General features: G+C 41.0%; 1 protein-coding gene across 21 annotated transcripts in view; it reads left to right on the forward strand.

The window, feature by feature from the left end:
* Window positions 1–6107: 6107 nt before the first annotated feature.
* RCBTB2 (RCC1 and BTB domain containing protein 2) overlaps window positions 6108–13419 on the forward strand; it is a 45136-nt gene continuing 37824 nt past the window's right edge. For 10 of the 21 annotated variants that reach the window (XM_037741104.1, XM_037741106.1, XM_037741107.1 and 7 more), the window contains exon 1: window positions 6287–6464. The gene's annotated coding sequence lies outside the window, so the exon portion shown is untranslated. Of the gene's footprint in view, window positions 6465–6717; window positions 6875–13419 lie in introns of those variants that run through there. The other 11 variants (XR_001827376.2, XM_017535929.2, XM_017535952.2 and 8 more) reach the window with 9 other exon arrangements.

Raw genomic sequence — 13419 nt, forward strand, 5'->3', positions numbered from 1 at the left:
AAAGAAAGAAAGAAAGAAAAAGAAAAAAGAAAAGAAATTATTCCTATTTAAATAAGGTATTAGTTTTTAAAATTTTATTTTTAATTAACAAAATTCCATATATTTATGGTATATAACATGATCTTTTGATATATGGATATATTATGGAATGGCTGAATCAAGTAAATAACATATGCATCACCTCATATACTTATCATTGTGTGTGTCTGCTGAGCACACTTAACATTTACTCTCTTGGCAATTTGTAAATATACAAAACATTGTTATTAACTACAGTCACCCTATTGTACTACAGATATCTTGAACTTATTCCTCCTGCCTAACTGAAATTTTTTATTTTTTGACCAATATCTCCCTGATCCTCCCCAGCCCCAGCCCCTGTGCTCTCAGCTTCTATGAGTTCAACTTTTTAAGGTTCCACATATGAATGATATCATGTGGTATTTTACTTAATGACCTCCAGGTTCATCCATATTGTCACGAATGACAGAATTGTCTTATTTTTTTAAAAAAGGCTGATTGATTTTTGACAAGGCTGTGAACACAATGGGGAAAGAACAGTCTCTTAAAAAAAAAGTAGTGTAGGGAAAATTGGATATCCATATGCAGAAAAATGAAATGAAACCTTTTTCTCGCACCAAATACAAAAATCAACTAAAAATGAATAAAGACTTAAAACATAAGACTTGAAACTACAAAACTACTAAAACATAGGGGAAAACTCTAGGACATTGGTCTAGGCAATGACTTTTTTGGAGATGACCCCAAAAGCGCGGGCAACTAAAGCAAAAACAGAAAAATAGAATTACATCAAACAAAAAATATTCTGTACAACAAAGAAACAATCAACAGAGTGAAGAGAAAACCCAGCAAATTGGAGAAAAGATTTGAGAACCATTCATCTGTTAGGGCATTAATATCCAAAATATACAAGGAATTCAAACAACTCAATAGCAAGAAAACAACCCAATTTAAAAATGGGCAGAGGACCTGAATAAACATTTCTCAAAGAAGAGATACAAATGGCCAAGTAGATGAAAAAAAGTTCAACATTACTAATCATCAGGGAAATGCAAATTAAATGCACGATGAGATATCACCCACACCTGTAAAGATGGCTATTATAAAAAAGATTAAAAATAACAAGTGTCGGCAATGATGTGGAGAAAAAGGAACCTTTGTTGATGGGAATGTAAATTAGTACAGCCATTATAAAAAACAATGAGGAGGTCCTCAAAATATTAAAAATAGGACTATCATATGATCCAGCAATCTCACTACTGAGTATATGTCCAGTGAAAATGAAATCAGTATGTTGAAGAGATATCTGTGCTCCCCTGTTCACTGCAGCACTATCACAGTTACAGATAAAGAATCAACCTTAGTGTCCATTCATGAATGTGCGGTAACTTTAATCTCCTACCATTGCCCAATCCCCTCCATATAGCCTTTGTTTTAGGCTTACTGAGCGATTTACAACACTCAAATAGATCACACTTCTTATTATACTTAGAATATTTCCCTTCCCTAACACTTCCATCCCTAACCTTTGTTCCCTTAGCTAACTCATATACACACTGACTCAGCCACCTGAGTGGCTGGAATTACAAGTGCCCACCACCACATCCGGCTAATTTTTTGTATTTTTAGCAGAGATGGGGTTTCACCATGTTGGCCAGGCTGATCAAGAACTCCTGACCTCAAGTGATTCGTCCGTCTCTGCCTCCCAAAATGCTGGGATTACAGGCATGAGCCACTGCACCAGTCCACACTGAAAACTTAATGCTAAAGTTACCTGTTTTGGAAAGGCTTCTTTGATCATCTCTTGGCATTTTGTCATTCTTTCAGTATTGCCATCGTAAGTGTATGTGTGCCTATTATCATCTTTATCACTTTTATATTCTAACACCAATTCTAATACCATGCTGAGATGCACAACGCTATATAGCATGGTAATAGCATGCATCAGTAAAGGTGCAGTATAACTGATATCTCTACAAAACACAGAGCTGGGCAGTGCTCCTTTTGTGCATTCTATGTCCACAGCAACCTGGCCACTTACACTCTCCCATACACCACACATTCGGAAGTAGCTGGGACCCCAGGAGAGTCACCTGTGCTCAGCAGGATTGGTGAAGGAGGAGGATTCTACATGGTGTTTGCAGAATTCTACTAGGAGCATCCTATTCTCCCAGCTCCCATGGGATTTAAGGAAAGCTAACATTATCAGAGGTTGCCCTTAGATACCGAGTCAGAAAGTTGTTCTCTTACCTTTGTTGTGGCTTAGGTATATTTCTAGATATGACCTGTAGAAATATAGGTGTAGCAACGACATTATCTGAAATAAAATTGGAAAAGAAATTCTAAATGATAAAATAATAGGCAAAAAAATTCAGATGCATAAAGGAAAAATGTTTATCTGGTATAGTGGGTATCCCTTCCCTTCTGATCAAGGAATGTGCTTAGTGGGGTTCCTCCTCCTCCTCTTCCATAGAACTGCTCCCCTCAGTCAGACCCCTTGCTCCAAACCAGTCCTTTTCCAGTTTCAGCTTACTGACAGCTATCCAGAGTTTGGCCAGTTGATTCAAGTCAAGTTTTTAGTTTCTCTTTGGAGCTTTTGCAGTAGATAAAGCATATTATTTTAAACCCAGGAGAGGAAACTAAGAAATGTAATACAAATCACCAATTTCAGGAAGTCTCAAAAAATTTAAGTTCTAGAAAACTAAGGTGCTACCCAAGGTCATTCACCTAATCAATGGTACATGGGGCACCAAAGTGCATGTCACTTGCAGTCATTCGTTCATGCATTCAATCTGTAACAAGCAGACTGATGTAGAAATTTACTGGTGTAAAATTTTTGTGCTGGAGACTCAAAGAGGAAAGAAAGAACATTTCCATCTTCCCTGAAGCAAAACTAGATTTTCTGAATTTCCAAGAAAAAGTCAAAAGATGACCCCATCCAACTTTTGTTGTGATTAGGGCCTTGGTGCCTGGATACCTGAAAAGAAAAAAGCAAGATGAATTCCTCTGCTTTTGGGTAACTAAAGGAGGCTTAAAGATACCCCAAAGCATAAGTAACTTGGGGGTTTGAAAAGGGAAGAAACATAAGATTTTTTTGCAGCTGGGACCCCATTGTGGGCTGGAAAAGGACAAGGGCTCCTACTTTCCTTGTAGTGTCATGAACCTGTTAGGACATAAGAAGTGGCAGGACATGGGAGGCTGGGAGGAGAAGGAATGGCCCCAGCCTGAATACTAAAAACCATGTCTTGAAATAAAATTGCTAAGGGAATGAAAAGACAGAGAAGTCCAAGAACCAAACTTTGGGCATGCTAGTGGCTGGAGAAGTGGAGGATGAGCTAATGGAGCTGCCAGTGAGGTAGACAAACCAAGAGACAGGGGCCACCTGAAGGCCAAGGGAAGAAGGTGAATGCTTCAAGATGGCAGCTGTAAGCAACTGTGTTCTAATGCTGATAGTTCAACTGATATAAGGGAAATGTAACCACTGATTCAGCAATTCTGAGGTCACTGGTGACTTTGCCAAGAGGAGTTTCAGTGGAGGGATAGGGGCAAAAGCTTGGCTGAAATAGATTCCACAATAAATAGGAGGGAGGGGCATGGTAGCTCACACCTATAATCTCAGCATTTTGGGAGGCCGAGGTAGGCAGATCACCTGAGGTCAGGATTTAAGACCACACTGGCCAGCATGGTGAAACCCCATCTCTATTAAAAATACAAAAATTGCTGGGTGCGATGGCCCAAACCTGTAATCCCAGCACTTTGGGAGGCCAAGGCGGATGGATTATCTGAGGTCAAGAGTTCAAGACGAGGCTGCTCAACATGGCAAAATCCCATCTCTACTAAAAATACAAAAAATTAGCCAGGCATGGTGGTGGGTGCCTGTAATCCCAGCTACTCAGGAGGCTGAGGCAGGAGAATCACTGGAACCCTGGAAGTGGAGGTTGCAGTGAGCCAAGATTGCACCACCACACTCCAGCCTGGGCAATAAGAACAAAAATCCTTATAAAAAAAAAAAGGCACAAAAAACAAACATCAGCTGGCATGATGATACATGCCTGTTGTCCCAGCTACTTGGGAGGCTGAGGCACAAGAATCCCATGAATCCAGACAGTGGAGGCTGCAATGAGCTGAGATCGCAGCACTGCACTCCAGCCGGGGTGATAGAGCAAGATTCCATCTCAGAAAAAAAAAAGAGAGAGAGAGAGAATGAATAGGAGGAGGAGGGGATGAGGATACAGTGAATATAAGTGACTCTTTTAAGACATTTTGAAAGAGAATGAGTTGGTAGCTGGAAGGGGGCATATTATTAAGGAACTTTTTAAAAAGATAGGCAAATATTGCACAATGTTAATATGCATATGGGAATGATCCAGCATAGAGATAAAAATTAATGATGTAGGATTGAGAGGTGACAAATACTGGAGTGAACACCTTGAGACTGTAAGGAAGACAGGACCTAATACAAAGGTGGAAGGGTTGAACTTAAATAAGAGCATGGACCGCTCATTCCCAGTAATGGGAGGAAATACATAGTGCACAGGTCCAGATGTAGGTAAACTTGGCAGATGTGGTGATGGGAACTTTTAACTCCTGAAATGCTAACCTATACTCTCTCTGAGTCTAATTTTTTAGTCTACTGAATTCAGCAATACAGTGAAGTTTAGTAGACCAAATTATCCAAAAATTTTGAAAAACACTTATATGTGATGGAGACATTTTTACCTCTGGCTTTTAATTTTGACTGCCCTGGGAAAAACTATTGGACCCATGTAAAATTAAAATCTTTAATGAAACCCATTCTTTGATAGGTAGATTTAAAAGTTTTAACTTCTGAGAAAATATCACAGTTTTCAAAACATAAAAACATGTTTTTATTGTTAGCTAATTGCCCGGCTTCAAATGAAGCACAGTGTATGGCCTGCGTGAACTTCAGCTGTCCACAATGTGGAAAAGACGAAGTGTGCAAGGCAAACAGATCTTGCCATGATTGCTGATGAAAGAAACTTAATCTCTTGGGGCCTGAGTTGCTTTATCTGTAAAGTAAGGATAATCCCGGCGTTACAGGATTATTGTGAGCTCCAAATAAGATAAAGCTCCTGGGACACAATAGGTGCTAAAATAATAATAATAATAATAAGCCAGCTATCAGCTGTCATCACTGAAGTGAGCTTTTTTCTGACAGCAAACATTTTTAACTGATAAATTTCTTTCATTGATAAGATGTAACCAATGGGGAAACTGGGGGAAGGCACACAATGCCTCTCTGCACCATCTCTGCAACTTCCTGTGAATGTAAACTTACAAACGTTTTCTTCCTTTTAGAGATCTATGAGAAACACCCGTATCCCATCTTGCAAGCCTCCTTCTGAGGCTTATTAATAGAGATAAATGTCTGCCGACTGTAGCAGAAAGGCAGTCAGACATTCCGGAATGATGTTTTTTCCCAAGAAATGACAAAAGCCAAACGAAACAAACTGACAGGGTCACTGTGGGTTGGAATCTCAGTTTTTCTATCTAGTTCTACTACTTTTGGCTCTACACTGGAGAGGAACCAGTGTCCTCCTGAAAAAGCCAATATAAAAGCAAGCAGCTTACTTCATAGGAATAGCTAATAATATTTAACTGTTGCGCATTTTACCAAAATCCACTCAGGTCAATTTAAGTGTAGTGCAATGGAAGAAATTATTGCACATTGCAAAGTTGTGGTGCATTTTACTTAAATCTACAAAGGCCAACAGAAGTGGAGTGTAATATTAAGAAATTACTGCAACATAGAATAATAATAAGGGGAGAAGGTGGCTGTTTCCGAAGCCCTTGGCCCCAAGGTAACTGAGGTCACCCCCTCCCAACCCACCAGCACACATCCCTCATTATTTCAGCATTTGTACTATAAGGGGTAACAGGACTTCCTCCCCACAGCAATGGGGTGAAAACGTGAAGTGATCGGAGCTCCCAGATGGAGTGACCACCACCAGAAAAGCTGAGGCAGGCTAAGGAGAGGGGCCGTGGAAAAGGTTGCTCTTGGCATCATACACGCTTCATCCTTCTAGGTCGGGTATCCGCAGATTTCCAAGATTTGGGAGAACCTAACCCCGGAGAAGGTGGGGGTGGCCCAAGGAGGAATTCCCTGGAAAAGCGGAGGCAGCCCCAGCGGGAGACGCTGCGTCTACTCCCGGGGGTCAACTCCGAGGGGAGGGGGCCTCTGCGAGAAAGACGGGGGCGGCGGTGGGCAGCCAAGGGAGGAGAGGAGGGGCGAGGCGCCGTCGCCAGCCCCCTCCCCTCGTCTGCGCTCCCGTCCTTTCTTTCTCTCCCGGGCACCGGAGCGCATCCCGCCGAGGCCGGGCCGCTTCAGTGGGAGGTGCCAACACCTCGCTGCGCCGGGGCCCCGACCTAGCAGTAACCGGGACCAAGGAGGCGGAGCGGACGCGGCTCCGGCCTGCGCGGAGGTAAGAGGGTGGAGGAGTGGTGAGGAAGGGCGAGGGAGATAGCGGCCCTAACGCGGCCCGCTGTTAGGGTGCCCCTACTTGCTAACTCAGTGGGGTACTCCGTTACCCCCGGTGCAGGCCACCTTCCCGCGCCCTTGCGGCCCAACCTGCCAGCCGAGAGACCAGTGAGGGGCCCCGGGGACTAGAGCCGCGAGCGTACCACAGGCCTAGGCGTCGCCGCGCATGCGTAAACCTGCTGGCGGGGGCTAGGGGCTGGATTCTGGGGCTACACCCCAGCCCAGGCCGCGGGTCAGTGGCTGCAGTGCACATGCGCAATTCTGCTGGCGGAGACCCGCTGCGCTGCTCTGGGACTACATCCTACTCAGAGGCCGGCCCAGGCTGCGCCACGCTGCGCATGCGCGAGTCGTATAGTAGGGGTCGCGTTTGGCGTCGTTCCAGGGTGCTCGCCCGGAAGTTGTTCTCATCCTAAGCTCTCGCGTCTGGTGTGGCTAGGGGGCGTCCCGGGACCCGGGGAAGGGTCCTGCCTGGAGTTTGCCTTCCTAACCCACTCACTGCTCAGCATAGGTTGCTGATTTCATTTCTGTCGCTTCGACCCTAGGCTTCCGCCCCATAAATCTAATATCCCAGGTCCCGGGCCCCGAACCGGCCTGCTAACTCAGTGGCAGTTTATGCTTTCGACATTTGGTCCTGATGACCAGGAATAGCGCAGAAAGTTTGACTTTGTTAGGCGAAGCTGTTTTGGAACTATGGAGGGATGGGAAGAAATCGCCGCCTTAACCCGGAACACACACTTCTCTGCTCAGCCCTGGAAATAGAGGTTTTCAGACGTTGAAAACTTTCCAAGTGCTCCGTATGGCGGAGAAAGAACTGAGTTGGAAAGCGAATTTAGAATGAACGTTTGCTTTTGTTCTTTGCAAAAATTACATAAAATGTTGCAACAATTCGAGCCCAGGACTGTAACAAAATGCATGTCGTAGAGAGCTACCTTGTACTGTGCTTGGCAACTTACCTTGTCAGAGCTGAATAAAAGTGGTTGAATTCACAAACAGTGTTCTGGATCGTTGCTCTTTCCCCCAGACTCCAAAGTGACAGTCACTAACGTTTATTGAGCCTCCTGGCTTTACACCTTCCTAATATGGCATTTCTGCTGGGCTTTATACCTTACTGGACACTGGTTCTTAGTTAAGTCAGTTTCCGGACTCCTGGGGCTACTGGGAAGAGTTTCTAACAAAGTCATTACTGTGTGCTTTGTAATCTTATATGATGTGCTGATATAGATATTTGGGGGCTGGAATAGAAGAGCCACTTAGGCTCAGAGAATGAGTACTCTAGGTGAAATGTAATCTCTATTTCGTGCTAGACAGTACATGCGTGTTATTAAGCAGCAGATAAAAGCAACAAGAATGATACGTTCTTGCATACCCCACTTTCCCAAGTCAGGCCTTATTGCCCTTGCTGGACCCTCACCGCAGGGCTTCTGCATTTGGTATTTCTAGTGTGCGCAATTCTCACTTTTCCACTCCTCCCACATTTGCATAGCGCAGGACTTCATTTAAGTCTTGAAACAATTGCCATCATTTCAGAGTGGTGACTACCTCATCTAAAATGGCTGGCTCTCCAAACCCTTGTACTGCTGGTTTGGCTTTGTAGCACGTAATCACTATCTGATATTATATGTTTGTATGGGTATGATCAATCTGTCTCCATAATTGGAGCTTAGAAGGTATTTGTTAATTGTCTAAATAAAATTGGAATCTAACTTCAGAGATATTTTTGTACTGAACTCAACATAGATTCATTCATTTTTTCAACAAAAATTTATTTTATATCAGGTCCTGTCCTTGGTGCTTGGATGTATCAATGAACAAAAAAGACAAAGATCCCTTCCCTCTGGAGCTTACATTCTAGAAAAGAATGATAAAAAACATATTTGCTTATTAGGTTAGAAAATTATAAATGCTGTGAAAAAAGAAAAGGGAGAACAGAGAAAGGGAATTGGGAGTGCAGGTGTGGATTGCAATTTTAAACATCATGGTTATGGTGAGTCTGAAGGATAAACCAAAGGTGACGTTTAACATGGAGAACTGGGTTTTAGAAATGTTCTTCTGGGAGAAAACATTCTTTATCATGCTCTACAGTGTCTTTTATGGGAGCCCACATCATGACCCTTGTGAGAAATGTCACCATTTTTTATAGTATGTAGGTGAAAAAAACCTTTTTTTCTCCAAATAAGAGTTCAAGTTATTCAGGAGTTTGCAGTTTAACCCAGCATATCAAATGAAGACACTGGACTTTCACAAGGAAGAGACTAGTCAGACAACTATGTAAATTGTGCTGAGAAAATTGTATGTTGTCTCCACAGTTTTTTGCAATTGCTTCTTAATGTCCCTCTGACTGTGGATGACGAGTGAAGATCTTTTCTAAGAATGGTCATTGCTTTTCTGTATTTGAAATTGTGTAGGAGAGGAGCTTAAATCACTTGGTGTGATGTTATGCTATAAGGTATTAAATGACCTCTCTTAGAGATTTCTGATTGAACCAGATAAACCTAACTAAATTTCAGTCCATAATTAAAGGAGGCTTAGAGAAAAAGGATGATGGAGAGGAATAATTTTAGAAAGTAAAGTGTGTTTCCCCTCATGTCCTTTACTTACATAGATTACAAAAACTTTGTTCAAACACCAAAATACTATTAGTCTATAATTATATTACATTTTGAGTAAAGATGGGGTTTCACTGTCTTGGACAGGCTGGTCTTGAACTCTTGACCTTGTGATTCAAAGAATTTGGAGAGCTAGCCATTTTAGATGAGGTAGTCACCTCTCTGAAATGATGGCAATTGTTTCAAGACTTAAATGAAGTCCTGTGCCATGCAGATGTGGGAGGAGTGGGAAAGTGAGCGCTGAGCATACTGGAAATATCAAATGCAGAAGCCGTGGGGTGAAGGTCTGCTTGATGAGCCCAGCAAGGACCATAAATGTAAGGAATCCGTGGAATTTGCTTATGTGCTATAAAATTGTCATATTCAAGTTTGGTTTTATCAGTTAGTTAAAGTGAAATTTAAATGCCCCAAGATACTACTACTGTTGAGGTTTAGTTGGATCAGACCAGGCTCGGTGGCTCACCTGTAATCCCAGCACTTTGAGAGACCGAGGCAGTCAGATCTTCTTGAGCCCAGGAGTTAAAGACTAACTTGGGCAACATGGCAGAACTCTGTCTCAACAGTAAAACAAATGAACAAACAAAAAATTAGCCAGGCATGGTAGCACACACCTGTAGTTTCAGCTACTTGGGAGGCTGATGTGAAAGGACCACTTGACCTGGGAAGGTTGAGGCTGCAGTGAGCCATTATCGCACCACTGCACTCCAGCCTGGGCAATAGAATAAGACCCACTCTCATAAACAGATAAATAAATATTGCTACAGATAAAAATTGTCCAGGAAAACGGAGATTTGAGACCAGGAATTATTGGGGTTACAGAGTGACATTAAGGACTCTAAAGAATAAAAGAGAGGTATGGCCAGGCACAGTGGCTTACGCCTGTGATTCCAGCACTTTAGGAGGCAGAGGCGGGTGGATCATGAGGTCAGGAGTTCAAGACCAGCCTGGCCAAGATGGTGAAACCCCGTCTCTACTAAAAATACAAAATAATTAGCCAGGCATGGTGGCGGGTGCCTGTAATCCCAGCTACTCGGGAGTGGGAGGCTGAGGCAGAGAATTGCTTGAACCCAGGAAGCAGAGGTTACAGTGAGCCGAGATGGTGCCACTACACTCTAGCCTGGGCAACAGAGCGAAACAGTGAGACTCTTAACTCACAAAAAAAAAAAAAAAAAAAAAAAAAGAGAGAGAGCGAGAAAGAGGTCCGCATGGAGATTTTACTTCAAAGGAGTGAATAGTTTGCCTCCCGGTAAGGGGTATTTATGATGTCCATCAATGGAAGTCTGAGATGATACTTCTAGCTTTCATTGTCTGGAAGGAACATGTGTCCAGTTCACATGGTGATTGCATTCTGACACTGTGAGGGTTTTCAGGAAACTTAAACCATAATAATTTTTTAGATTTAATCTGTCATTAGAGTAGGTTTCTTTTATGTCTTCAGCCTTGCTAATTAGCCTGAGCTAATATCTCTTATGTATATCGCCCTATGCAAGATGTTTTGAGCTATAGTACCAGCAAGTGATAGTATGTGAATAAAACATAAATTTTGACTGCATTATAATATGTCCTGTATTATGCTGCATGTATGCATGTGTATAATACTGAACAAAACCAGTCTCAAGTGGAAATAAGCCAAGGCCAAGAGGGCCTGCCATGTTGAAGGAGTATGTGTGCTGTGTCAAAGATCTTTAACAATTAGGCTCTCTTTAACAGGCATGTTAAGATTTTTTTGAAAACTTGGATTAAATCTGTAAGGACCTAAATTTAAAATGGATTTACGAATGAGGTCTCAAGTCTCAACTCATGTTAATTTAATATAACAACTTAAAAATATTTGTATAATTTATGTTATTTTTCATATTTGAAAATGACACTTTTGCTGTGTGTGGCTGAAAAGACCGAAGTTGGCAAGCTCAGTAATCTTTTCAATTAAATACTGCTTTGCTTTGTACTGAAGAGCTGACTCATCACTCTTGTTAAAATTTGGAAATCTTTTAAAAAAATAATTAAAATAACAACAGTGTTTCTGTATTCTGCACAACAGTTTTTTGTTTTTCATGAACATATGGCAATACCATTTCCTTTGAGGTCTTGTGCTAGTTTTGTTTGTGCTTTTAGTGCTTTAGTTTTGTCCATCCTGTTTATAATTGTTCCATTGTGATTAGCAGTCATGTAGGTATTTTACTGTTAGTTATCATTTATTTTAGACAGCTCATTCAAGTGGAGCTAACAACATTACAGCTAACATTATCCTTTTTTGCAAGTGACAATTGGGATTATGTTTTATTGTATATGTATTTATATTATTTATGACTTGAAGATGACACTTAAAAAGCTGCTATCTAATGACTCGGCTAAGCATATACTTGGGAACCATCATTATCCTATTGAAATTTGTGTGGTCCGTAGCTCATTAACATACTGATGCTGTAAACTGTGTGCTGATCCTCTAAAAGACATCTTATTATTTAATATCCTGTTTCTTTGATTATAAAAGCATCATCAAATGTGTTGCCCACCCAGATGGGAGAATTTTAAGCATTGAGTTCTATATTGAGATAATTCTAAAAAAAATATGTTGTTAATGTGTTCCTCGAGCATAGCTTCAGAGTTGATCTCTTATTATCAAGCTGACTTTTAAAATATGTGACACTGGGTCTTCTCTGCAGGAATTGCTATTTTTTTCACCTCTTCTTCTGGAATCACTTCTGAAGAAGAATTATTAGCATTTAGAAGCCCTTGATTAACTGCAAACTATCAGCACTCAAAACCTACCATTGCGTTGGAGTAATATGGACACGAGCCCCTAAGAGCTGGATATTCTTTTGCTCTATGTTATTCTGTTTTCTCTCATGTATTTGCTTTCTTTTCAGTGCTTACTGCAGGCACTGAATCAATATTTGTTGAATGAATTAGGCAAATGAACCTATGTCCTATAATCAGCTTAACTCATTTTTTAGGTCAGAGGTATTACCAAGTAGTATGACACATTGTGTAGCAGATACGCTGATTAATACTGATTACCAAAAATAATATGTACAGAATTCCTATTATATGTTTTGCACAGGGAAATGAATTATTTGACTTTATGTGAGGATTAGGTATAAATGTGTTTATCACATTATCAAAAGAGTATCCTCTTGTTCGGTAGTCTTCAACTGTGTGGTTTTTCAGAGTGTAGAGAAAACTCTCAGCATAGACTACATAGAAATAAGTAGCTATTTGTCCCAAACTGGGATACTTTGCAAATAAATTACTGAACTGTACAATTAGGAAAACAGCTGAAATAGGAAGTGTCATGTGACAGATTACCTTACTTTATATATATTTGGCTTTGAAAAATTACTTTTGTACAGACTTGACATACTGGCCCCCGAGTGTCCAATTTGGAACCTTTAAAGACACAGATCAGTGGCAGGAACTTCTGCTTGGAGAAGGTACTTATCATTCCATTTTCTATTTATATTGCAAGGCAAATATCAGTACAGTAAGAGTCTGTGAAAACAGCCTTAGATTACCTTTTAATAAAATGAGGAAATGCATGAGACTTTTGCAAAAAACAAAGCACCTTTTAATATGAATAACTATATATCATATCTATATATATGAGCCAAGTCATATATCCCAAACATACAAGGGAAAAACTAATAAAGTAACACATAGTAAGATAGTAAGATGATCTTACTGTCATCCCATAGTAAGATAATATGAGATGATCTTATGCTGTAACGTTGTCACTATGAAGAAAATCTTCCCAGTACTGTTGCCAGCTTCTACTCTGGCTCTGCAAGAAACATTACCTTCCTATGCAGAAAAGGGGGACATCTGTAAGCAGATTTAGACCATAAGTAGAAAGAACATTTTTGCCATTTTAATACATTGATATTAAAACTTTTTTTTTTCTATTGTGGATTTTTCTTCCAGATATAGTAGTACAAATACTGCTCATTGGATATGTTAATCATCCTATTTTAAAAAATCTATTTATCATTATTATTTTTTGAGATGGAGTCTCACTCTGTCACCCAGGCTGGAATGCTGTGGTGTGATCTTGGATCGCTGTAACCTCTTCCTATATTGGTTCAAGCAATTCTCCTGCTTCACCCTCCCAAGTAGCTGGGACTACAGGCACATGCCCCTACCCCGGCTAATTTTTGTATTTTTAGTAGAGATGGGGTTTCACCATGTTGGCAGGCTGGTCTCAAACTCCTGACCTCAGGTGATCCGCCTACCTTGGCCTCCCAAAGTGCTGGGATTACAGGTGTGAGCCACCGCGCCTGGCCTATTTTTATTTTT

Source organism: Cebus imitator, unplaced genomic scaffold (assembly GCF_001604975.1).
Source record: "Cebus imitator isolate Cc_AM_T3 unplaced genomic scaffold, Cebus_imitator-1.0 Scaffold94, whole genome shotgun sequence".
Taxonomy (NCBI): Eukaryota; Metazoa; Chordata; class Mammalia; order Primates; family Cebidae; genus Cebus; species Cebus imitator.